The following is a 27,786-nucleotide window of genomic DNA, read 5'->3' on the forward strand; positions in this document are numbered from 1 at the left end:
TTTAGATTTGGGGAACCACTGCATTAAGGAATGTAAGGCCCCTTCCTGTATAGGTTTTTTTGTTTTTTTAACATCTTTATTGGAGTATAATTGCTTTACAATGGTGTGTTACTTTCTGCTGTATAACAGAGTGAATCAGCTATACGTATACATATATCCACATATCCTCTCCCTCTTGCATCTGCCTCCCACCCTCCCTATCCCACCCCTCCAGGTGGTCACAAAGCACGGAGTCGATCTCCCTGTGCTCTGCGGCTGCTTCCCACTAGCTACCTATTTTACATTTGGTAGTGTATATATGTCCGTGCCACTCTCTCACTTCGTCCCAGCTTACCCTTCCCCCTCCCCATGACCTCAAGTCCATTCTCTACGTCTGTGTCTTTATTCCTGTCCTGCCCCTAGGTTCATCAGAACCAGTTTTCTGTTTTGTTTTCTTTTAGATTCCATATATATATGTGTTAGCATAAGGTATTCGTTTTTCTCTTTCTGACTTACTTCACTCTGTATGACAGACTCTAGGTCCATCCACCTCACTACAAATAACTCAATTTCGTTTCTTTTTATGGCTGAGTAATATTCCATTGTATATATGTGCTGCATCTTCTTTATCCATTCATCTGTCGATAGACACTTAGGTTGCTTCCATGTCCTGGCTACTGTAAATCGTGCTGCAATGAACATTGTGGTACATGACCCTTTTTGAATTATGGTTTTCTCCGGGTATAGGCCCAGTAGTCGGATTGCTGGGTCATAGGGTAATTATATTTTTAGTTTTTTAAGGAACCTCCATACTGTTCTCCATAGTGGCTGTATCAATTTACATCCCCACCAACAGTGCAAGAGGGTTCCCTTTTCTCCAAACCCTCTCCAGCATTTATTGTTTGTAGACTTTTTTTTTTTTTTTTTTTTTGCGGTACGCAGGCCTCTCACTGTTGTCGCCTCTCCCGTTGCAGAGCACAGGCTCCGGATGCGCAGGCTCAGCGGCCATGGCTCACGGGCCCAGCTGCTCTGCGGCATGTAGGATCTTCCCGGACCGGGGCACGAACCCGTGTCCCCTGCATCGGCAGGCAGACTCTCAACCACTGCGCCACCAGGGAAGCCCCATGTTTGTAGACTTTTTGATGATGGTCATTCTGACCGGTGTGAGGTGATACCTCATTATAGTTTTGATTTGCATTTCTCTAGTGATTAGTGATGTTGAGCATCCTTTCTTGTGTTTGTTGCCAATCTGTATATCTTCTGGGGAGAGATGTCTATTTAGGTCTTCTGTCCATTTTTGGATTGGGTTGTTTGTTTTTTTTTGATATTGAGCTGCATGAGCTGCTTGTATATTTTGGAGATTAATCTTTTGTCACTTGCTTCATTTGCAAATGTTTTCTCCCATTCTGAGGGTTGTCTTTTGGTCTTGATTATGGTTTCCTTTGCTGTGCAAAAGCTATGAAGTTTCATTAGGTCCCATTTGTTTATTTTTGTTTTTATTTCCATTACTCTAGGAGGTGGGTCTAAAAGGGTCTTGCTGTGATTTATGTCGTAGAGTGCTCTGCCTATGTTTTCCTCTAAGAGTTTGATAGTGTCTGGCCTTACATTTAGGTCTTTAATCCATTTTGAGTTTATTCTTGTGTATGGCATTAGGGAGTGTTCTAGTTTCATTCTTTTACATGTAGCTGTCCAGTTTTCCCAGCACCACTTATTGAAGAGGATGTCTTTTCTCCATTGTATATTCTTGCCTCCTTTATCAAAAATAAGGTGACCATATGTGTGTGGGTTTATCTCTGGGCTTTCTATCCTGTTCCATTGATCTATCTCTCTGTTTTTGTGCCAGTACCATACTGTCTTGATTACTGTAGCTTTGTAGTATAGTTTGAAGTCTGGGAGCCTGATTCCTTCAGCTCCGTTTTTCTGTCTCAGGATTGCTTTGGCTATTAGGGATCTTTTGTGTTTCCATACAAATTGTGAAATTTTTTGTTCTAGTTCTGTGAAAAATGCCATTGGTAGTTTGATAGGGATTGCATTGAATCTGTAGATTGCTTTGGGTAGTATAGTCATTTTCACAATGTTGATTCTTCCAATCCAAGAACATGGTATATCTCTCCATCTGTATGTGTCACCTTTAATTTCTTTCATCAGTGTCTTATAGTTTTCTGCATACAGGTCTTTTGTCTCCCTAGGTGGGTTTATTCCTAGGTATTTTATTCTTTTTGTTGCAATGATAAATGGGAGTGTTCCCTTAATTTCTTTTTTCAGATGTTTCATCATTCGTGTATAGGAATGCAAGAGATTACTGTGCATTAATTTTGTATTCTGCTACTTTGCCAAATTCATTGATTAGCTCTAGTAGTTTTCTGGTAGCATCTGTAGGATTCTCTATGTATAGTGTCGTGTCATCTGCAAACAGTGACAGTTTTACTTCTTTTCTGATTTGGATTCCTTTTATTTCTTTTTCTTTTCTGATTGCTTGGCTAAAACTTCCAAAACTATGTTGAATAATAGTGGTGAGAGTGGGCAACCTTGTTTTGTTCCTGATCTTAGTGGAAATGGTTTCAGTTTTTCACCATTGAGAATGATGTTGGCTGTGGGTTTGTCATATATGGCCTTTATTTTGTTGAGGTAAGTTCCCTCTATGCCTACTTTCTGGCAGGTTTTTATCATAAATCAGTGTTGAATTTTGCTGAAAGGTTTTTCTGCATCTATTGAGATGATTATATGCTTTTTCTCCTTCAATTTGTTAATATGGTGTATAACATTCATTGATTTGCATATATTGAATAATCCTTGATTACTGGGATAACAAGGGCAACCAAAGGCAACGGCTATCACTGTCATGGGAAATCAGTGTCCACATAACCAGGGCAACGAGAGCATAAATGGCTATCGCTCTCACTGGAAGTCAGGGTCCACATATAAGATTTTAAGTGACTTTATTTTGAGAAATGCTACCAGTGTAATTGGATATCAGTCAAATTAAACTATTTCTCAGAAATCCAGATTATGAACACCTAAGTGATCTATACTGATTTTTAAGTATATTTTGATATGACAACAAAAGTAAATTACAAAAGTAAAGAGAAAAGGTAAATTCCAGGGATAGAATGTGATTTAGTAATGGAAAGAATATGTTTTAGAGCCTCAAAGACCTGAGTTGAATCCTCTTTCACCAAAATCACATATATATTGACCTTCCTCTCCACCTCTTTGGAGCAGTTTCTCAGAGCTATCTGAAACGCTGTTTCCTGTGCTATAGTCCTCACCTTTAAAACCCCACTTGATCATGGTGTATGATCCTTTTAATGTGCTGTTGGATTCTGTTTGCTACTATTTTGTTGAGGATTTTTGCATCTGTGTTCATCAGTGACACTGGCCTGTAGTTTTCTTTCTTTGTGACATCTTTGTCTGGTTTTGGTATCAGGGTGTTGGTGGCCTCATAGAATGAGTTTGTGAGTGTTCCTCCCTCTGCTGTATTTTGGAAGAGTTTGAGAAGGATAGGTGTTAGCTCTTCTCTAAATGTTTGATATAATTCGCCTGTGAAGCCATCTGGTCCTGGACTTTTGTTTGTTGGAAGATTTTTAATCACAGTCTCAATTTCAGTGCCTGTGATTGGTCTGCTTATATTTTCTATTTCTTCCTGGTTCAGTCTCGGAAGGTTGTGCCCTTCTAAGAATTTGTCCATTTCTTCCAGGTTGTCCATTTTATTGGCATATAGTTGCTTGTAGTAATCTCTTGTGATCCTTTGTATTTCTGCAGTGTCAATTGTTACTTCTCCTTTTTCATTTCTAATTCTATTGATTTGAGTTTTCTTCCTTTTTTTCCTTAATGAGTCTGGCTAATGGTTTATCAACTTTATCTTCTCAAAGAACCAGCTTTTAGTTTTATTGATCTTTGCTATCATTTCCTTCATTTCTTTTTCATTTATTTCTGATCTGATCTTTATGATTTCTTTCCTTCTGCTAACTTTGGGGTTTTTTTGTTCTTGTTTCTCTAATTGCTTTAGGTGTAAGGTTAGGTTGTTTATTTGAGAGGGTTCTTGTTTCTTGAGGTAGAATTGTGTTGCTATAAACTTCCCTCTTAGAACTGCTTTTGCTGCATCCCATAGGTTTTGGGTCGTCATGTTCTCATTGTCATTTGTTTCTAGGTATTTTTTGATTTCCTCTTTGATTTCTTCAGTGATATCTTGGTTATTAAGTACTGTATTGTTTAGCTTCCATGTGTTTGTAGTTTTTACAGATTTTTTTCCTGTAATTGATATCTAGTCTCATAGCGTTGTGGTCAGAAAAGATACTTGATATGATTTCAATTTTCTTAAATTTACCAAGGCTTGATTTGAGACCCAAGATATGATCTATCCTGGAGAATGTTCCATGAGCACTTGAGAAGCAAGTGTATTCTGTTGTTTTTGGAAGGAATGTCCTATAAATATCAATTAAGTCCATCTTGTTTAATGTATCATTTAAAGCTTGTGTTTCCTTATTTATTTTCATTTTGGATGATCTGTCCATTGGTGAAAGTGGGGTGTTAAAGTCCCCCACTTTGATTGTGTTACTGTCGATTTCCCATTTTATGGCTGTTAGTATTTGCCTTATGTATTGAGGTGCTCCTATGTTGGGTGCATAAATATTTACAATTGCTATATCTTCTTCTTAGATTGATCCCTTGATCATTATGTAGTGTCCTTCTTTGTCTCTTGTAATAGCCTTTTTAAAAAAATTTTTATTTATTTTTTATACAGCAGGTTCTTTTTAGTTATCTGTTTTATACATATCAGTGTATATATGTCAATCCCAAACTCCCAATTCACCCCACCCCCACAATGCCTACACCCTCCCGCTTTCTCCCCTGGTGTCCATACGTTTTGTAATATTCTTTATTTTAAAGTTTAATTTGTCTGATATGAGAATTCCTACTCCAGCTTTCCTTTGATTTCTATTTGCATGGAATATCTTTTTCCATCCCCTCACTTTCAGTCAGTATGTGTTCCTAGGTCTGAAGTGGGTCTCTTGTAGGCAGCATACATATAGGTCTTGTTTTTGTATCCATTCCACCAGTCTGTATCTTTTGGTTGAAGCATTTAGTCTATTTACATTTAAGGTAATTATCAATATGTGTGTCCTTATTACCATTTTCTTAATTGTTTTCAGTTTGTTATTGTATGTCTTTTCCTTCTCTTGTGTTTCTTCCCTAGAGAAGTTCCTTTAGCATTTGTTGTAAAGCTGATTTGGTGGTGCTGAATTCTCTTAGCTTTTGCTTGTCTGTAAAAGTCTTAATTTCTCTGTCGAATGTGAATGAGATCCTTTCTGGGTAGAGTAATCTTGGTTGTAGATTTTTCCCTTTTATCACTTTAAGTATGTCCTGCCACACCCTTCTGGCTTGCAGAGTTTCTGCTGAAAGATCAGCTGTTAACTTTATGGGAATTCCCTTGTATATTATTTGTTGCTTTTCCCTTGCTGCTTTTAATACTTTTTCTTTGTAGTTAATTTTTTATAGTTTGATTAATATGTGTCTTGGAGTGTTTCTCCTTGGATTTATCCTCTATCGTACTCTCTGTGCTTCCTGGACTTGATTGACTATTTCCTTTCCCATGCTAGGAAAGTTTTCAACTATAATCTCTCAAATATTTTCTCAGTCCCTTTCTTTTTCTCTTCTTCTTCTGGGATCCCTATAATTTGAATGTTGGTGTGTTTAATGTTGTCCCAGAGATCTCGGAAAGTGTCCTCAATTCTTTTCATTCTTTTTTCTTTATTCTGCTCTGTGGTCGTTATTTCCACTATTTTATCTTCCAGGTCACTTATCTGTTCTCCTGCCTCAGTTATTCTGCTATTGATTCCTTCTAGAGAATTTTTAATTTCATTTATTGTGTTGTTCATTATTGTTTGTTTGTTCTTTAGTTCTTCTAGATGCTTGTTAAACATTTTTTGTATTTTCTCCATTCTGTTTCCAAGATTTTGGATCATCTTTACTGTCATTACTCTGAATTCTTTTTCAGGTAGACTGCCTATTTCCTCTTCATTTGTTTGGTCTGGTGGGTTTTTTCCTTGCTCCTTCATCTGCTGTGTGTTTCTCTGTCTTCTCATTTTACTTAACTTACTGTGTTTGGGGTCTCATTTTCACAGGCTTCAGGTTCCTAGTTCTTGCTGTTTTTGGTGCCTGCTCCCAGCGGGTAAGGTTTGTTCAGTGGGTTGTGTAGGCTTCCTGGTGGAGTGGACTGGTGCCTGTGTTCTAGTGTGTGGGGCTGGATCTTGTCTTTCTGGTGGGCAGGACCACGTCTAGTGGTGTGTTTTGGAGTGTGTGTGAACTTATTATGATTTTAGGCAGTCTGTCTGCTAATGGATGGGGTTGTGTTCCTGTCTTGCTAGTTGTTTGGCATGGGGTGTCCAGCACTGGAGCTTGCTGGTCGTTGAGTGGAGCTGGGTCTTGGCATTGAGATGGAGATCTCTGGGAGAGCTTTCGCCGTTTGATATTACGTGGAGCCAGGAGTTATCTGGTGGACCAGTGTCCTGAACTTGGCTCTCCCACCTCAGAGTCACAGCCCTGACACCGGGCTGGAGCACCAAGACTCTGTCAGCCACACGGCTATCTTGGCCAGTGGGTAGTTGGAAGCTGCCCAGCGAGCAGTGGCCTCTATGCACACCGGCGCCCGCCTGCACCTCACACGAGCAGCGCTCCCCCTGTATAGGGTGTTTGATTACAACTCCAGGAACCAGCTTCAGTTAATTTAAGCCCAGGAAACAGCATGTACAGTAGGGGTGGCCACAGCACAGTCTTGTTAAAATGCCTCAGCTGCCATCAGGATGCTACTGCTTCTTGATACTACCTCTAGTCAAATTGTTATGACGTTTTCTTCCTAGAGTGATAATCAAAACACTGTCTTTGACTCTTGGCATGTTGGAGATATTATGAGTATATTAACAGTTACCAAATGCTTAGGTGCTTGATTGATGGTTATTAGAGCACCTGTTACTTGAATAGCAGTTACAGTATCACTTTCCGTTTCAGCAGCTGGGCAATCCCAGGAGAAATCAGGTGGCCAATCAGCCTCCAGTCAAAGGTTGTGGTCTCTTGTCATTGTGTGGACATTATTACTCATGCTCTGCCGAAGTTAGAGAATAGAATAGCAGTGGATGATGTCTCTTGTCAACAGTGAGAAGGTGTCTTGGAGAAGAAATCAGTCAAGGACATACTGAAGCATAATTAGGAGCCTTGCTATAAGCAGTAGGGAGGTGAGATGTCTGGGGTGGGGGTGAGCCAAGGAGGGTAGTACTGTCTCCAGGGCTGACACAGGGCCCCAAATAAAGAGATGCTCTGCAGGAAGCAATTGCTCTAATTAATTTAATTAAGGTTTTATTTATGGCCATTTGGGGCTGCATTGGCAGCCAGGCAATTTGAGGAAGGTGGTAATGATTCTCTCGGCTTTGGAAAATGACGCTTCAGGCATTTTGGGGGAAGTTCATCTCTGCTTTGCCACATCTTTTTTTCCCCAGCCTCTACCCTCATAGGTTTATGAGTGGTGAAAGGAGAAAATTTAGTCGTGCTGGAAGGAAGCAGCATATTAACTCTTCTACCTCCTAAGAGATAGGTTTCTGCTTATCTTCCCCAGAAAGAAAGCAAGACGTAAATATAACACTATTCTCTTTGCTTATTTATTATTTTTGAGGTGATATACACTTTGGTAGTTATCTTAGGTGTCATATTAAGCTTTAGGACATTGGGCACATTTGCGTTTGTTCCTCTGCTTCAATCTGCTATCCCTAATTGAACTGACTTTTATATTTAAACATTCGTCCATTGGAGAAAAGCAAAAACAATAATGGTATCAGTGTAGGATTTTTAGAGGTGATTTTTGGTTATGTGTTATACAGTGGAAGCATGAAAATCTTGTAGTTATCAGAGTGTTTAAATTTCCTTGTCACCACCATTGTTATCAGCTCCACCATGGCCATTAGCAAATATTAGTTGAGGCTAATCAAGTGTAAGATTAGCGAGTTAGCGCCCGGGAATAAGAGGTTTCTACAGAAACAGATAAACAGGGATAGTAGCATAATTTTGTGTTAATTATGTCGGAAAGGTCTTCAGAGAATACACATTTGTTGGGCTTCTCCGTATCCCCTGATGTGAGATCAGCAGTTAGTCTCCAGGAATGCAGAAATTTCAGGGCCTGGTTCTAGAGTTTAGAGAAAAATGGCAGATAATTAAGACTTAAGGTTTTCTGTATGTTTATATCCCTTAATGAAATGTGACTCTTAATTTGTCTGAGAAGTTTTAAAGTCAATACATCTATCTAGATGCAGCAATGAAGAACTTGGTTATTAGGAAATTTTAATGATGGTGGTTTTTCTGTCATTCTTAAATTTCTATAAAGAATGTGGCATTTATTGGTTTAATTAAGTTAAATATTTCTTTAAATGACTTCATGGTGATTTCCAAGTTGCTCAGAAATGTAATCATGCCACTTCAAAAGAACAGCTTGGTAGAACTACAAAGTTTATAGCACCTAGTACTTTTTTGAAGCTGTAGTATTAAAGAGATTTATAGCTCCTTTATATATGGAAATGGGAGCTCCAGAGCATGTGGTAATTGAAATCCACAGACAGTCCTTCACTTGGAGTCCTTTCTGGAATGCGGTGAGGAACTATTAAACATATATAGTCTTTAAACCTTTTTTCTTTCTTTCTTTTCTTTTATAAATTTATTTATTTATGTATGGCTGCGTTGGGTCTTCATTGCTGTGCGCGGGAGCTACTCTTTGTTGTGGTATGTGGGCTTCTCATTGTAGTGGCTTCTCTTGTTGTGGAGCACAGGCTCTAGGCACACTGGCTTCAGTAGTTGTGGCACGCGGGCTCAGTAGTTGTGGTTCGAGGGCTCTAGAGCACAGGCTCAGTAGTTGTGGCTCACGGGCTTAGTTGCTCCGCTGCATGTGGGATCTTCCCGGACCAGGGCTCGAACCCGTGTCCGGTGCATTGGCAGGCGGATTCTTAACCACTGTGCCACCAAGGGAAGTCCCTAAACGTTTTTTCTTTTAAGTTATCATATACATTTCTTTTAGGCCATTGTGCATTGTACATTCTAAGAGGTGTAAAAAAAGTTTAAAAAAAGTAGTAGTAAACTGATAATGAGCTCCTGATTGCTTTGCTGCTTACTTTTTGTGGTACAGACACTTACTGGCCCCCAAACATACAGCAGAATTTTATTTTATTTGATATTTTGGCCTCACTATGTGGCATGCAGGATCTTAGTTCCTGGACCAGGGATTGAACCTTGGCCCCCAGCAGTGGAAGTGCAGAGTCCTAACAACTGGACCACCAGGGAATTCCCATACAGCAGAGTTTTAGATGCTCTCTTTTGTAAGCTCTAGTGGCTTAAGTAATCAGCATGGTATTGAAGGTGAGGATGAAAAATCATGTTGACTACTCATGGAAACACTCCGAATGGGTGCAGCTTAGTCTGGCACAGCACTAGTGTCCCGTCTGTAAGACTCTAGTCATCAATGGGGTAATTTTGGTCCAACCATATACTTCAGTTCTTGTTTCTCTCCTTTTTGATGTCTAACCTGATTACTCTGAGAACACCCACACTCCTTAACATGGCTTCACTTCTGCCCCTTCCCGCCCCTCCCCACCACCCTGTACTCCAGCTCTGCCTTCCAGCCTCTTGAAACTTCTCACTATTCCTCATGCCCACCTGGCCTTTCACATCTTTATGTTCACACGCTGGTCTTTTTGTTGGGAATATCCTCTTATCCACCATCCTGGTGCTGTGGGGTTCTAATCATCACAAATGCTACTAAAGTCATTTCTGCTCTAAAATCTTTGATGTCAACCCCCAGCCCCCAGGTGAAGGTTGCTTCTTCCTCTGTGGCTCCCATACTCCTTTATTATGGAAGTTGTCTCATTATTCTTAGTGTTCATTTGCAAGCCTTTCTCTACCACTAGTCTGTAAACTCATTGCAGGTAGAGACAATGCCATTTTTCTGTCTTTAGCATCTGACGTAATGACAAATACGTATTCGGCATTCATTATATGCTTTGTTGAAATGATTTCAACAGAATATATACTTTTGTTGTTGTTTTAGAGTGTTTGTTCTGAGTAGGACTGTGCTATATCCAGGGGTGTAAGAAGTGTGACAGTCGACCTGGGCCTTAGAGGTTTATATTGCTTTGGGAAGAGAAAAGCCACGCAGGAAAAATGTTAAATAATTAAAGACAGCGAGTGGGACTACCACTGTTTTAAGAAAAAGAACACAGAGAAAGCATATAGGTCCTCAGTAGAGAACTGGGTAAAAGATGTTATATTTATACAGAAGAGGAGAGGTATGGGGAAGTGGGATGGAGAAAATGCATGTATTTTGGAGGAAGAAAAGCAAGAAAGAAGGCAGTGCCAGAGCAGAGACCACATGGAATTGGGACAACTAGCAAATTACTTCATCTGAATCTCTTTCCCTCTTCTATAAAGTAGGAATAATATTTGTATCTGCCCTACAGAATTATAAAAAGGAAGTGAGATGTAACAATTCGCATAAAGCATTTAGCATAATACCTGCAACAGAGGAAACGCTCACGTGATAGCAATCCATTATTATTGTTAGGACAGTGTTGTGATTAAATTGGAGTGACCAGGCGTAAAAACACACCTTTATGAGGGAACCATAGAAAGCAAAGCCAGACAATGTGTGGGAAACCCAGTTAGAGAAATGAAGCCAAGGTAATAGGTCAGAGATCAGATGAAGGTGGGAATGAACAGGTTATCTGGTCAGTGTTGGGGGAAGGGAAAAGCAGAGAAGTGTGAAGAGCAGTTGAGAACTGAACACAAAGAACTAGTGAAAAGAAGACGACCTTGAAGCTAAGGCAGTGCTTGCTTCAGGCGGTTTAAAAAAGATCTGCTTCTGGCTGGGACTGGAGCCCATCACTGAGCATGCCCAGCCCGAGAGCCCGCTCCGCTCGCATGAGCAGGTGTCCAGAACGAGTGAGCTAGCTGGCCATTAGCAGGACTTGTGGAAAGGGGGGAGTTGCGGTACAGATTGTGATGAGAGATAGGGCAGTGGTGGAGGTAAGTAGGGAGATTGTTGAGGCAAAAGAATGGCTAAAAGCTTTATTGGAAACAGGATCCCAGTTTACGTTTACACAGGGCTTTCTTTCTACTGCCCTAGGTTTGAAAGGCAAGGTCTTGCAATCCAGAGATGGTGTCTGTCTCCTGGGCCCCTAGGGGGGTCCTCAGTCACTTGTTTGGCCTGTCTTTCTCAAAATATTAGACAGCTTCTATGCCCAGTGTTTCAGCTTTAGTAGATTGTTATTTTATTTTTTTAGGTATGAGCTAAAAGGAGAAAGTCTTATTTAATATGCTTTTGGAAATGTTCAGGATTCTTGTCATGCAGTATAGCCAAAACATTTTCTACCTAAGGTATACACGTTAAACATAGCAGTCTTAGGTTACTGTTCTCTGACTTGCATGTTTTTAAAAATAATCACCTGAGGTGCTTGTTAGACAATTTAGATTTCTAGGCCTCACCCCAGACCTACCTTATTTCTAGGGAAAACACCTTGGAATTCATGTTTATAAGCATCCCAAGTACTTCTTGTGATCAGGCAACTTGGATAAATATTGCTTGTGACAAATAAAGGCCTTTTAAATTCCTCTATCCTTGTAGGTCAGGGATTCTAGTTTTCATTACTAAGTCATGGTCTGATTGTACTCTGATCCAGACTTTGAGAAGTCATAAGAAAAGTTTACTGTATTCTCCCTGTTAGACCAGGAGTTCAACCTAGTGGTTCTCAGCTGGGGAGGGGAGTGGGTTTTTATCCCCCAGGGGGCATTTGGCAATGTCTGGAGACATTTTGGGTTGTCATACTAGGGCTGTGGGTGTTACAGATACCTATTCTACAGTGAACAGGACCTCCTCCCACAAACAAAGAATTATCTTGTCCAAAATATCAACAGTGCTAAGGTCAAGAAACCCTGGTTAACCCTTAAGATCTGTCGGTATTAATTAACAATCAGTCAATTAACTTAAGTCTTAAGTTGAGGTATATATATCTCATGGGATCACCATCCATGTTAAGATGTAGAACATTTCTACATAAAAGAATATGTCAAGGAAAGTAAAGCCAATCATTTGCTAAACTTTTGAGGTAGGTCCCCGTCAAGGCCCTTGCTTTGCAAATAGGTATGTAATGGGAGTGGAGTCTTTTTTCTATTTTTTGACTAAATCACACTTTAAAGAGTCCTTTAAAATGGAGTCGGAATGTAAAAACACTTGTGAATTGGTTTGACTGCCAAGTCATCCTACAGTTTTTCTCATTTTCCTTTATGGCTGTTTCCTCTATACTTGATTTGACAGCAGTTTTTTGTTTTAGTGACTTGTCTCAGTCCTTTAAGACACGTTTTTTTTTCATTTAGAACTCATATCTTATCAGTTTACATTGTAATTACTTGAATATGATTATAATAGCTGTATAATGAGTACAAAGAGGACTAGGGACAGACACAGTTGACTTATAAGCATAGCATTCAACTAGGGGGACAGAAAACTTTCCGCATGGAGGGTGGGCCCCTAAATACTAGTTGACAGGGGGCTCTGGGCACACAGGACATGCATGTTTTACAGAGGCACTGAGAGCCAGGGTTAATTCATTAACTTATGTACGGGAAGGTTGATTAAGAAAGCTCTTTCAGTTTTCAGTGAGCCAGTGTAATTTGAAAGACAGGATAGGAGGGAGGGAACACCAGATATTTTGATCTTTTTGATTAGTTACATAGAAACAGCCTTTACTTTCTCTAACTTCTCTAAATTAGACACTTAAAACTTAAATTTGGATTCCTCACCAATTCATATTTTCTGAAAAGAATCAGAAGTAGATAAAAAAGTAGCCATATATTTAATTAGGGAAAACAGGTTTTCATGTTTGCATTTTTTCTAGAGAGTACTTAATTTTCAAATTTGAAGTAACAGTTTGGGAATAGATAGAGGAATCTGACAGATGTAAAAGGTTATATTTGAGCACGTTTCCAATGTAATTATGTAAAGTACTTTGCAGATCATAATATATCTTATAAAGGTGTGTACCTTTAAAGGTACCTTTAAAGGTCAAATCATTGTAAACCCTGGGATAAAGGACTGGGGACTTGCAGGCTCTTGTCAGGTCTTGTCTGAATCTGGCGTCAGCCTTGTGCTAACATGCCAGATACCACCCCATAAATTCTGTTGAAAAGCAGTCTGCCAGTTTGAAGCTGTCTATTGCTTAATAAAGTCTAGCAGCTTCTATGTTTTCTTTAGAAGCTGAATAAATATAGCAGGATAAAATCTGTTTAATTTTGGAAGTGATAGTATCATTTACTTAAAATCTTGGAGTTAAAAGTTGGAAGCAATTTTTGCATGACACTTTAATTTCACATGAACAATATTTTTATATACTGTAGGAGAAGTCATAAAAATTTAAAGTGGAACATGTGTGCTAACATTTGTATCAATTTAAAAAAACTAGAAAGAACCTTATTGAATAATATGAGTAGATTAAGCTACATTTTGGAATGGTGGATTATATACTTTAAAAAATCACAATTGAGATTTATTTTATGATGCATTTTTAGAAATAATTGTATTTCACAAAATATTCCTTTCGTTTTCATTTTTGCATTATTTATTGCTGGCAATTCCAGAATCCCCATGTGATTTTTTCTTGTTCACATCATTAAATGAGCATCTTTTAAAACAGAAAATGTTTCTTCTCCCTAGTTGAAGCATATACATTGCTATACTTATAATTAATATAGTTTCAAGAAAATTAAATAACTTGGTTTAAATATGTCTGAGTGAAACTCAATTATTTGGCAGTATTTGGGAGGGAAAATATGAATTGGTGAAAAATCCAAATTTGAGTTTTAATTGTATAATTTAATTATTGTGTTGAAAATAAAGGCTATGATATATGAAATGTTTTGTTTATTAGATATCCTTAGGGAATTTGGATTCAAATAGCCAAGAAGATCTTGTAGCCAGCTTAACTCTAAGTATGCATCTCAATGCTTAAAGATATTTGGAAACAAAAAACAGTCTACCTAAAAATTTTATTTATACTATTCATAAAGCAATGTAATTCAGATTTAATTAGAAATCAGAAGTCATTTACTGTGGCTAATTTGTGCCAGGTACATTGGAGATACGAAGAATAAAACTTGTGCAAGCTGATAAGAGTTTTAATGCACTTGAAAATAATTTTCCTGAAAATTTGCTTTTTTTTTTTCTGTAGAGAAGATTGCAATTTGCTAATGCTAATATTTTCATAATTGTCATTTTATGGGTTCATTAAACCTGTATTTATTGAGCTGCTACTTTACATCATAGTGACTGCAGTTGCCATTCATTTCTTGTGCTTTGTTTCCCTTGTTTTTCTTCATTATTTTGTGCTGTCAGAATTGCTGTCTTTCCTCTAGAGGTGTACTTCATTTAATGTAATAGCAACATTCCGGAGACTATGTATGTATCACATTTTAATATTGCCCCTGCCTTTACTTTACAATTTCAGAAATAATTGTCAAGCCCTTTAGTGCTAGGCTTTTTGATAGCACCTTTGATATTTCTTTAATTTTTAACAGATACATCATATTACATTCCTGCCCCCTCCCCCGCCAGGATATTACAAAGAGCAAGGATAAAATTGGTAACTTTACCTTCTTCTGATATGTCTTCAGTACTCTGATTTACATCCTGGAACATCAGTTTGTGACAATACACAGAGTATTGCCAACCAGGGAAGCTCACCCAAAACCTCAGCGTCCAGTTTTCCTTGAGTCTTCACTACATAGGCATGATGATTGACTCACTGGGCATGTAATTGAAGTCAGTCTCCAGCCCCCTCCCCTCTCAGGTTGATATCACAAAGCCCCACCCTCTAATTATATGGTTGGTCCTACTGGTGAGTCTTCTTGCAGCATAAACTCTCTAAGGGGTTTACCACAAGTCACCTTGGAAGCATGCATGTCCTAAGCATCAAGTATGGTCTTAAGGGCCCACTGTGAATAACAAGGATACTCCTGTTACATGAGAAATTCCAAGGGTTTAGAAACCAGCCAAATTCTCATTATAGACCCTTCTATTCCCCCTGAAGGTATAGTATGGCTTATTTTATTAGGTGTATGCAAAATTGAACTATGTTATCATTTCTTTAACATTTCTAGAACTTTACTCTGCCATTAGTTATGTGGCTTTGAATAAATTACTTAACTTGTTTGAGGCTCAGTTTTCTTGTCTGTATTATGGAGGTAATAGAACCTACTTATTAGAGAAAAAGCAAAATGCCTTACAGAGTGTCTACAAATAAAACATAACTCTATAAAATAATAACAATTATGTGCACATTTTTACTATAATCAAATGCAATAATTAAGAATCAGTAATTTTTTTCTGCTACTTATAAGCATACAGCTAGGACTGTCTTTGTCCAACTTTTTTCCTATTTGTAACGTATATATTAAGTCTATATTGTTATATATTGTGCATATTATATTAAATATATAAATATACTTAATACAAAATGTTATTTATATTATAATTTAGTATATATTTCTAATACATAAAAATATAAAACAAATATGTTAGTAAAAATATGAATATATTAAATATAAATATAATATATAATGTACATATAAAGTGTATATTATATATGTGTAATATATATTGAAAGGAGTGTTTAGCCGAGAAACTGATAATAAGACTGTTTTGACATTTGGCCATTTCTTGTCAAGCATATCAATTAATGATTAGTGTTTTAAACTGTTCTACTTGAATAAGCTTTATATATATTTTTTCATTTATTTTTTTTTTTTATTTTTTACATCTTTATTGTAGTATAATTGCTTTACAATGGTGTGTTGGTTTCTGCTTTATAACAATGTGAATCAGTTATACATATACATATGTTCCCATATCCCCTCCCTCTTGCGTCTCCCTCCCTCCCACCCTCCCTATCCCACCCCTCCAGGCGGTCACAAAGCACCGAGTATTTTTAGATGACATCTGTAAATTAATACTTTTTTTTTTTTTTTTTTTTGCGGTACGCGGACCTCTCACTGTTGTGGCCTCTCCCGTTGCAGAGCACAGGCTCCGGACGCGCAGGCTCAGTGGCCATGGCTCACGGGCCCAGCCACTCCGCTGCATGTGGGATCTTCCCGGACCGGGGCACGAACCCGTGTCCCCTGCATCAGCAGGCGGACTCTCAACCACTGCGCCACCAGGGAAGCCCTGTAAATTAATTCTTAAATACAGGATGTAATTTTAAATAAGTGAACCTCTTTCATACCATATTTTGACCAGTTTTTTGTAGCTTTCCTCCTGACTGCTTTTATTACACCAGCTACTTGAGATTTGACTGTATTTTTGTTTTTTAATTGCTTGCATTAGTATGCACCTGTTTGCATTTAAACTTTCTTCCAGATAAACTCACTATTTATTACAGGTGTTTTATAATCAGTTTATAATGTCTGGAGTTACTCAGTATATGCTATTGTCTGCCCAGAAATGGGAAATTGGATTAACTTTTGTACTTCCTCCATAGAAGGTAAAGATACGACATTTGGAGTTTATGACCCAAATACCCAAATTAATGTATGAAAGCTCCATGTGTTCAGAAACTATGAACATATGATATGAGCATATCTTTATAAAACTATGGGCATACCTTTCTAGAACTTGTCACATTGGCTGGCAAAGCTGAATTAAAACACCAATTTAAAAATGAGAAAGTATCCTTTGAAACCTTTATTAACTGTAGCAGTAAAAACAATAAAAATGAGTAAGTAGTTTATAGAAAAATCATCTTTGTTTCGTAGTTTTCTGGGAAACTGTCAATTATTATGATTAAATATTAATCGACATTCCATTGCCTAACTGTTCCATAAAAGTTGTTACAAATTGCCACAAGCAATTTTCACCAGAGAAACTGGTAGAGATTAAACTGTATCTTAAAACACTTCAATCCCTCATATGTGGGTGAAGTGGAGGAGTGAAGTAATTATCTGGATCACAGGAGGTAAGATAACATTTTAGTTGTGGTTTTCTAGAAGTGTCAAATGAAAGTCTTTTTTCTGCTCGTAAAGTGTCTGCTTCCAGCTTTCTCTGTGGCCTGTGGTTGTAAGCTGAGGAAGACCACCAAGGCTGTAGTGTCTGGAGGTCTTAGACCCCTCACAAACTGTCTTCAACCAGAGCAGCTGGTTTTATTTGATTTTTATATGCTGGGATTCTGTGAAAAACATCCTTTGAAAAAAAGAATTCTCTTGAGTCCAAAAATCAGGCTTGTTCAGAAATTGCTGGCCCAAGAGAATGTTTAAGGATTTTTAACATAAACTGAGCAGTTGAAAACGATACTAGAACATAAAGGAGTAGAAGGAAGGGAGAAGCAATACAGATGGCAGAGGACAGATTAGTTTTCTGTCCACACACCACAGTGAGGATGGGAAGAATGTAATATGATTATTTGGCTGCTAACCATATGCTGCTTGCTGGGATTATGCTGTACTCTTTTCTTACTGAGGTAAACTTTATAGAAAATAAAGGGAACTATTTTAAATAGAATGTATAATTCAGTAGCATTTAGTACATTCACAGTGTGGTGTAGCCATCACCTCTGCCTATCTCTAAAACATTTTCATCGCTATGTTGTATTATAATTTAAAACTTTATTTACCAAATTTATACTGGGCTTCTTTCTCAAAAGGGCTAGGAAATGGTGTCTAATACAGACTATTAATAAAATAGAAATGGAAGATCAGAACCAAGGAAAGGAGAAGGAGGCTAGTATGTAATTTATAAATGTTAATGTTGTTTTTATTCAACGTCAGGGTTGATTCTTAGGCTTCCCAGCAGCAGAACAATAAGGTACATCTGATAAGAGAAGAATACCAGCTCCTCAGTGGAAACGGTTTTTCTTAACACTCAGTTCTAAATGAAATTTGTCATTTGGGACTTGATGTGACATCGAGTGACTGGAGTTTTATAGTGGATACTGAAGCATTTTAAATATGACTCTTTGTGAAATAATCTTCAGTAAAAGCTAAGGGCACACTCTTATTCTGTGAGGTGATGATAGAAATTTTAGGTATACCAGAATCACACATAATTGACTTCTACTTGTTTGATCTCCAAATAGTCCAGGTACTTTTTTTTGACTAGAAAAAGGCAGAATGTGAGGTTGGCAGGAAGCCTTAAGAAGATCTCTGTCAGCAGGTCCAGAGGGGATGGGAGCCTGGTTGGACCAGGGGTGTGTTTTAAGTGAATAGTGAAATATAGTTTCAAGGCTGAAGTCTTTTTTATATGTTTATGTAGTGAGGTGTATATAGATGATATAAAGTATAAACCTCACTGTGCACAAAGATACACAACTACTGCACATGGTTACAGAGGTTACTTGTTTCAGCCAGTGGATGGTGTGTGGCAAACCTAGAAGTAATTGGGGGATATTTACAGGCAAAAATTTCCTTATTTATGTTTGATAAATTTAAATTTATTACCAACAATGTAAGTATGAAAAGGTTAGAGTAGATTTTATTGGTTCTATACACCTATTTTAAGTTGATTTCCCTAAAGTTTTGCTAATTTACAGTGCAACTAGCAGTTTAAGAGAATTCCAGTTTCATTGCATATTTGTAAGCACTAGGTATAATCATTAACACTTTTTTCTAATATAATAAAATGCTTAATTTTTTTAGAAGAGAAAACTGAAGGCTATGGTAATATAGTGACATCAGACTATAAGCTGATGGGCATGGTCTATATATTTTTTACTCTAAACTTCATTTCAAAAAATTAAGTATTCCCTTCGTGTAAATTCACCAATTTTAACATTTTGGGACATTTGTATTATCTCCTTTATTAAATGCTGAACCATTTGAAAGTAAGTTGTAGTCATGATATGTCAGCATGTTTCTTTTAATAATAAGGACATTTTCAGCCATTTCACAACCACCCTATTGTTATTACAGCTAAGACATTTAACATTGAATCAGTTAAGTTATCTATATACAGTCTGTATTCAAATTTTTTCAGCTTTCCCAGAAATGTCCTTTATTGCTTTTCCCCAATCCAAGATTCAATTAAGGAACATGCCTTGCATTTGGTTGTCATGACTTTTTAGTCTTCTTTAATCTAGAAAAGCCCCTACTGCCTTTTATCTTTCATAATATTGATAGTTTTGAAGAGTGCAGGCCAGTTTTTTTTTATAGAATGCCCCCCGTTTGGTTTTGTCTGATTGTATTTCCTGTTAGAGTGAGGTTAAACATTATGACAAGAATGTTGGATAAGCGAGATTGTGTTCTTTCCATTTCATCGCACCAATAGACACTTAAAATGTCGTTTGTTCTGTTTTTGGTGATGCTGCATTTGATAACTAGGTTAAGGTGGTATTGCCAGATCTTTCCATCTACAGGTAAATGTTTTTCTTTGCAATTAATAAAGAAGCTATGGGACGTTATTTTGAGACTATGTGACTCTCCTCTACAGAGACTATTTTAATCATTGTTGTATTCCCACTACCTAGTACAGGGCCTGGCATGGAGTAAATGCATAATAAAAGTTTATTGAGTGAATAAATGAATATCCTGGGATACAGGCCTCTTTCTTTCAAGTCAGATGCAACGTTACATTGAATTTATGTGAAAATTTATTTCTTTTATTTTTTTTCAGCTTTATTGAGGTATAATTGACAAAATTGTCTATATTCAAAGTTCACAATGTGATGCTTTAATGTATGTACACATTGTGAAATGAATACCTCAATCAAGTTAATTAACACATCCATAACCTTAAATAGTTACTTTGTGTGTGTGTGTCTATTCAGGTACTCTGCAATTTTAAAATCAAATGATTTGTTTCTTTGCTATTGAGTTGTATCAGTTTTTTGTATACTTGAGATATTAACCCCCATCAGATATATGGTTTGCAAATATTTTCTCTCACTCTATAGGTTGCATATTCATTTTGTTGATTTTTCACTTTCCGTTTTAGTTTGATATAGTTCCACTCGTTTGTTTTTGCTTTTGTTACCTGTGATTTTGTTGTTATATCCAAAAAAATTGTTGCCAAAGCCAATGTCAAGGAGTTTTCCTCTGTTTTCTTCTAGGAGTTTTACAGTTTTAGGTTTCATATTTAAGTCTTTAATTTATTTTGAGTTAATTTATGTGGGTGATGTAAGGTAGAAGTCCAGTTTCATTCTCTTGTATATGGATATCCAGTTTCCCAGTACCACTTATTGAAGAGACTGTCCTTTTTCCATTGTATGTTTTTGGTGCTCTTGTCAGAGATTAGTTGACCATATATGTGTGGGTTTATTTCTGGACTCTGTTCTGTTCCATTGGTCTATGTGTCTGTTTTTATTCTGGTATCATACTGTTTTGATTAATATTGCTTTGTAATATAGTTTGAAATCTGGAAGCATAATGCCTCCAGCTTTGTTCTTCTTTCTCAAGATTGCACTGGCTATTTGGGGTCTTTTGTGGTTTCATACAAATTTTAGGATTTTTTTTCCTTTTTTTTTGTGAAAAATGCCATTGGAAACTTGACAGGGGTTCCACTGAATCTGTAGATTGCTTTGGATAGTATGCACATTTTAACAATATTAATTTTCCCAGTCCAAGAACGTGTTAATATCTTTCCATTTATTTATGCCCTCTTCAATTTCTTCCATCAGTATCTTATAGTTTTTATTGTACAGGTCTTTTACCTCTTTGGTTGAATTTATTCCTAAGTATGTTTTCTGATGCAGTTGTAAATGAGATTTCTTTCTTAATTTCCAGATAGTTTGTTGTTAGTATATGTAAATGCAACTGATTTTATTTCCTGAAACTTTACTGAATTCATTTATTAGTTTGGTTTCTTAGCTTTTAAAAAGCAGTTTATACTTTATATTGAACATATTAATTAAAATAAGTATTTTATTTACGGCTAAATAGATGAAGTGCTAAAATGTAAACCATAAAGCATGTGAAATGAGTAGGCTTTTTGCAGAAGAAAAGAGTGTTTTGGTAATGAGAAAATAAAGTAATATAAACAGGCACTTTTCTCCAGTAGATCTAAAACACTTCCCCAGGTCATGATTAGTAACTAATAAACTTTATCAAACTACCTCACCTTAAAAACAAACTAAATCAGTCTTCTAAAATAACAGATATGTGAACTTTTGTACAAGTTGCTCCAGTTATGACTTCTAAAGTGTGAAAATGACACTCATATCACAGCTTATGAAATTCTTATCTTTGATAAGAATTCTGCATATGCATTTGTACATTTGAACTAAATACATATAATTATATATACTATCTGAATATAATTAGACACCAATTCATTGATATGTAGTATTAACACGTATAATATTAACATATATTTATGTCAAAAATAATTTGTAGTTCTTTTAATTTTTTAACATCTTTATTGGAGTATAATTGCTTTACAATGGTGTGTCAGTTTCTGCTTTATAACAAAGTGAATCAGTTATACATATACATATGTCCCCATATCTATTCCCTCTTGCATCTCCCTCCCTCCCACCCTCCCTAACCCACCCCTCTAGGTGGTCAGAAAGCACTGAGCTGATCTCCCTGTGCTATGCGGCTGCTTCCCACTAGCTATCTATTTTACGTTTGGTAGTGTATATATGCCCATGCCACTCTCTCACTTTGTCCCAGCTTACACTTCTCCATCACCGTATCCTCAAGTCCATTCTCTAGTAGGATTGCATCTTTATTCCCATCTTGCCCCTAGGTTCTTCTGACCATTTTCTTTTTCTTTCTTTTTTTTTTAGATTCTGTATATATGTGTTAGCATACGGTATTTGTTTTTCTCTTTCTGACTTACTTCACTTTGTATGACAGTCTCTAGGTCCATCTACCTCACTACAAATAACTCAGTTTCTTCCCTTTTTATGGCTGAGTAATATTCCATTGTATATATGTGCCACATATTCTTTATCCATTCATCTGTTGATGGACACTTCAATTGCTTCCATGTCCTGGGTATTGTAAATAGAGCTGCAATGAACATTTTGGTACATGACTCTTTTTGAATTATGGTTTTCTCAGGGCATATGCCCAGTAGTGGGATTGCTGGGTCGTATGGTAGTTCTATTTTTAGTTTTTTAAGGAACCTCGATACTGTTCTCCATAGTGGCTGTATCAATTTACATTCCCACCAACAGTGCAAGAGGGTTTCCTTTTCTCCACACCCTCTCCAGCATTTATTGTTTCTAGATTTTTTGGTGATGGCCATTCTGACTGGTGAGAGATGATATCTCATTGTAGTTTTGATTTGCGTTTCTCTAATGATTACTGATGTTGAGCATTCTTTCATATGTTTGTTGGCAATCTGTATATCTTCTTTGGAGAAATGTCTATTTAGGTCTTCTGCCCATTTTTGGATTGGGTTGTTTGTTTTTTTGATATTGAGCTGCATGAGTAGCTTGTATGTTTTGGAGATTAATCCTCTGTCAGTTGCTTCATTTGCAAATATTTTCTCCCATTCTGAGGGTTGTCTTTTCATCTTGTTTATGGCTTCCTTTGCTGTGCAAAAGCTTTTAAGTTTCATTAGGTCCCATCTGTTTATTTTTGTTTTTATTTCCATTTCTCTAGCAGGTGGGTCAAAAAGGATATTGCTGTGATTTATGTCATAGAGTGTTTTGCCTGGGTTTTCTTCTAAGAGTTTGATGGTGTCTGGCCTTACATTTAGGTCTTTAATCCATTTTGAGTTTATTTTTGTGTATGGTGTTGGGGGTGTTCTAATTTCATTCTTTTACATGTTGCTGTCCAGTTTTCCCAGCACCACTTATTGAAGAAGCTGTCTTTTCTCCACTGTAAGTTCTTGCCTCCTTTATAAAAGATAAGGTGACCATATGTGTGTGGGTGTATCTCTGGGCTTACTATCCTGTTCCATTGATCTGTATTTCTGTTTTTGTGCCAGTACCATACTGTCTTGATTACTGTAGCTTTGTAGTATAGTCTGAAGTCCGGGAGCCTGATTCCTCCAGCTCTGTTTTTCTTTCTCAAGATTGCTTTGGCTCTTCGGGGTCTTTTGTGTTTCCATACAAATTGTGAAATTTTTTGTCCTAGTTCTGTGAAAAATGCCAGTGGTAGTTTGGTAGGGATTGCACTGAATCTGTAGATTGCTTTGGATAGTAGAGTCATTTTCACAATGTTGATTCTTCCAATCCAAGAACATGGTTTATCTCTCCATCTACTTGTATCATCTTTAATTCTTTCATCAGTGTCTTATAATTTTCTGCATGCAGTTCTTTTGTCTCCTTAGGTACATTTATTCCTAGATATTTTATTCTTTTTGTTGCAGTGGTAAATGGGAGTGTTTTCTTAATTTCACTTTCAGATTTTTCATCATTAGTGTATAGGAATGCAAGAGATTTCTGTGCATTAATTTTGTATCCTGCTACTTTACCAGATTCATTGATTAGCTCTAGTAGTTTTCTGGTAGAATCTTTAGGATTCTCTATATATAGTATCATGTCATCTGCAAACAGTGACAGCTTACTTCTTCTTTTCCAAATTGGATTCCTTTTATTTCTTTTTCTTCTCTGATTGCTGTGGCTAAAACTTCCACAACTATGTTGAATAATAGTGGTGATAGTGGGCAACCTTGTTTTGTCCCTGAGCTTAGTGGAAATGGTTTCAGTTTTTCACCTTTGAGGACGATGTTGGCTGTGGGCTTTTCATATATGGCCTTTATTATATTCAGGAAAGTTCCCTCTATGCCTACTTTCTGGAGGGTTTTTATAATAAATGGGTGTCGAATTTTGTCGAAAGCTTTGTCTACATCTATTGAGATGATCATATGCTTTTTCTCCTTCAATTTGTTAATATGGTGTATCACATTGATTGATTTGCATATATTGAAGAATTGTTGCATTCCTGGGATAAACCCCACTTAATCGTAGTGTATGATCCTTTTAATGGGCTGTTGGATTCTGTTTGCTATTACTTTGTTGAGGATTTTTGCATCTATGTTCATCGGAAATATTGGCCTGTAGTTTTCTTTCTTTGTGACATCTTTATCTAGTTTTGGTATCAGAGTGATGGTGGCCTCGTAGAATGAGTTTGGGAGTGTTCCTCCCTCTGCTATATTTTGGAAGAGTTTGAGAAGGCTAGGTATTAGCTCTTCTCTAAATGTTTGATAGAATTCGCCTGTGAAGCCATCTGGACCTGGGCTTTTGTTTGTTGGAGATTTTTAATCACAGTTTCAATTTCAGTGCTTGTGATTGGTCTATTCACATTTTCTATGTTTTCGTGGTTCAGTCTCAGAAGGTTGTGCATTTCTAAGAATTTGTCCATTTCTTCCAGGTTGTCCATTTTATTAGTATATAGTTGCTTGTAGTAATCTCTCATGATCCTTTGTATTTCTGCAGTGTCACTTGTTACTCCTCCTTTTTCACTTCTAATTCTATTGATTTGAGTCTTCTCCCTTTTTTTCTTGGTAAGTCTGGCTAATTGTTTATCAATTTTGTTTATCTTCTCAAAGAACCAGCTTTTAGTTTTATTGATCTTTGCTATCATTTCCTTCATTTCTTTTTTATTTATTTCTGATCTGATGTTTATGATTTCTTTCGTTCTGCTAACTTTGAGGTTTTTTTGTTCTTGTTTCTCTAATTGCTTTAGGTGTAAGGTTAGGTTGTTTATTTGGGATGTTTCTTGTTTCTTAAGGTAGGCTTGTATTGCTATAAACTTCCCTCTTAGAACTGCTTTTGCCACATCCCATAGGTTTTGGGTCATTGTGTTTTCATTGTCATTTGTTTCTAGGTATTTTTTTTATTTCCTCTTTGATTTCTTCAGTGTTCTCTTGGTTATTAAGTAGTGTGTTGTTTAGACTCCATGTGTTTGTATTTCTTACAGATTTTTTCCTGTAATTAATGTCTAGTCTCATAGCGTTGTGGTCAGAAAAGATACTTGATATGATTTCAATTTTCTTAAATTTACCAAGGCTTGATTTGTGACCCAAGATATGATCTGTCCTGGAGAATGTTCCATGAGCACTTGAGAAGAATATGTATTCTGTTGTTTTTGGATGGAATGTCCTATAAATATCAATTAAGTCCATCTTGTTTAATGTATCATTTAAAGCGTGTGTTTCCTTATTTATTTTCATTTTGGATGTTCTGTCCATTGGTGAAAGTGGGGTTTTGAAGTCCCCTACTATGATTGTGTTACTGTCGATTTCCCCTTTTATGGCTGTTAGTATTTGCCCTATGTATTGAGGTGCTCCTATGTTGGGTGCCTAAATATTTACAATTGTTATATCTTTTTCTTGGATTGATCCCTTGATCATTATGTAGTGTCCCTCTTTGTCTTTTGTAATGGTCTTTTTTTTTTTTTTGTGGTATGCGGGCCTCTCACTGTTGTGGCCTGTCCTGTTGCGGAGCACAGGCTCTGGACGCACAGGCTCAGCGGCCATGGCTCACGGGCCCAGCTGCTCTATGGCATGTGGGATCTTCCCAGACCGGGGCACTAACCCATGTCCCCTGCATCGGCAGGCGGACTGTCAACCACTGCGCCACCAGGGAAGCCCATAGTCTTTGTTTCAAAGTCTCTTTTGTCTGATATGAGAATTGCTACTCCAGCTTTCTTTTGATTTCCATTTGCATGGAATATCTTTTTCCATCCCCTCACTTTCAGTCTGTTTGTATCCCTAGGTCTGAAATGGGTCTCTTGTAGACAGCATACATACAGGTCTTGTTTTTGTATCCATTCAGCCAGTCTATGTCTTTTGGTTGGAGCATTTAGTCCATTTACATTTAAGGTAGTTATCGATATGTATGTTCCTATTACCATTTTCTTAATTGTTTTGGGTTTATTATTGTAGGTCTTTTCCTTCTCTTGTGTTTCCTGCCTAGAGAAGTTCCTTTAGCATTTGTTGTAAAGCTGGTTTGGTGGTGCTGATTTCTCTTAGCTTTTGTTTGTCTGTAAAGCTTTTAATTTCTCCATCAAATCTGAATGAGATCCTTGCTGAGTAGAGTAATCTTGGTTGTAGGTTTTTCTCTTTCATCACTTTAAATATGTCCTGCCACCCCCTTCTGGCTTGCAGATAATTTGTAGTTTTAACATAGTCCTTTGAGACTAAATAGCTGGTGATATAGTGGTGTCCTGACATTGTGATGATTCTAGGTAAACCAACTCTGGTACATTTCATGTAGTTTTGTTTGAATACACAAACTATATAAATTGAATGTTGCGTTAGTCCGGTGTCAGTGCAGGGAACAGATACCACTCTAGTTTTTCCAATCAGAATTAAAAATAAAGACAAGATCTACCATAGGAAATTAGAAAATTGTAGAAAGAGCTAAAGAGTAGAAATTAGGGGCTGGCACCAGATGTTTGCATTTGTTGTCTTACCACTGAGGCTGTGAGCAAGAGTTCTGGAAAATTCTGGGCAGGAAGGGAAGGAAGGAACTTGTACCTCCATGTCTTGAGAGGGGAGGGTCCCAGGTGTGGACCAGAGCAGATAAGGAGAGGCCTGTGCTTGCCTGTCAGAGACTCAGCCCAGGATGATTGTACCAGGTACTTCTGGTGTGTGTTTGTGTGTGTGTGTGTGTGTGTGTGTGTGTGTACACCCCAGAGAAAGTTATGTAAGGTCTTCACCCTTAAGGAGTTGATTGTTTGGAGGCATGACAATTACATGTAAGAAACAACTTAAGGGACTTCCCTCGTGGTCCAATGGTTAAGACTGCGCCTTCCAATGCAGGGGGCGTGGGTTCGATCCCTGGTTGGGGAACTAAGATTCCAAATGCTGTGTGGCCAAAAAAACAAGAAAACCAGAAAAACTTAAGAACAATGACGTAGAAATAGAATTTTAAATCTAGAAGGAATTTTAGAAATAATATACCCCAATCCCCTGTCTTCACAGATGAAACAACAATCACTGAAGTGACTGTCTGAAGTAACTCGCCTGGGCCAAGAACAATTTGAGTATGGAAAAATCTTTCAAAGACCAACCAACTGGTCTTGATATTATAAAGGATCATTTATTTTGACAACAGTTAATATCCATGCAATCAATGTATTATAGCGTGTTTCTGCAAAAATAGTTACAACAATGAAATCTGATTATAAAAATACAACAGAATATGGGTTATTTCTGATTTTTTAAAACTACGAGCTGTTCAGATTATACAAGTATAACCACGGTGCTACTAAATTGGGCACCCTCTAGTGTTCTGGGTTATCTTAAAGTAAAGGCAGTAGTCTTCAATTTAAGTATATTTCATTAATTCTAAGATATCTATGTTCTCTCCATTTTAGTGTCTCTGCAATCTGCATGTGTCTTACTATCTATGGCATCCTAGATTTGATTATCGACAATAATTATATTAATGAGAGCCTACTGAAGTGGTTCTCAAAGCAGCTATGACTCAGAATTACCCGAAATAACTTTTCAAAAATAAAAGTTTCTAGGCTTTCAGTCAGACTTATTGAATTAGCAGTCATTGAACTAGATTGTAAATATGATAGTAGGATGGCAGCAATACTTGACAACTTTTTATCTGTTCACACTTTCTGGGAAGTAGTGGTAAATTCTATTTAGGCTTGAAAAATTTTGTGTCATCTGTCAACATGCCCTTGTTATGCCTTTTGGTACAAATGAGGAAATAATGTGCCCAAGGTCCACAACTAGTTCATATTCACATCTCCACGAGAAGTCCACTGGGCCAAGTGGAAAAGGAAGCGCTCTGTTCTGCACATTTGAAGATATTAATTATTCAGTAACAACTTGAGCATTTTCCAGAACAGTGCTATGCATTATTCTATGTGCTGTATGGGACACAG

The 27,786-nt window shown here is 37.1% G+C and overlaps 1 protein-coding gene across 9 annotated transcripts in view; it reads left to right on the forward strand.

The window, feature by feature from the left end:
• The window catches only part of TBC1D4 (TBC1 domain family member 4), a 247,029-nt gene that overhangs the window by 49,335 nt on the left and 169,908 nt on the right, over positions 1–27,786 (forward strand). For 2 of the 9 annotated variants that reach the window (XM_089899442.1, XM_089899440.1), the window contains exon 3: positions 26,867–26,928. The exons of 5 other annotated variants lie outside the window; for them this stretch is intronic. The gene's annotated coding sequence lies outside the window, so the exon portion shown is untranslated. Of the gene's footprint in view, positions 26,929–27,786 lie in introns of all 9 variants that reach the window. 2 more of the 9 variants (XM_089899443.1, XM_089899444.1) reach the window with 1 other exon arrangement.

This window comes from Delphinapterus leucas, chromosome 18 (genome assembly GCF_059928025.1).
Source record: "Delphinapterus leucas isolate spDelLeu-1000000601 "Yukka" chromosome 18, BTC_Dleu_Yukka2, whole genome shotgun sequence".
Lineage (NCBI taxonomy): Eukaryota > Metazoa > Chordata > Mammalia > Artiodactyla > Monodontidae > Delphinapterus > Delphinapterus leucas.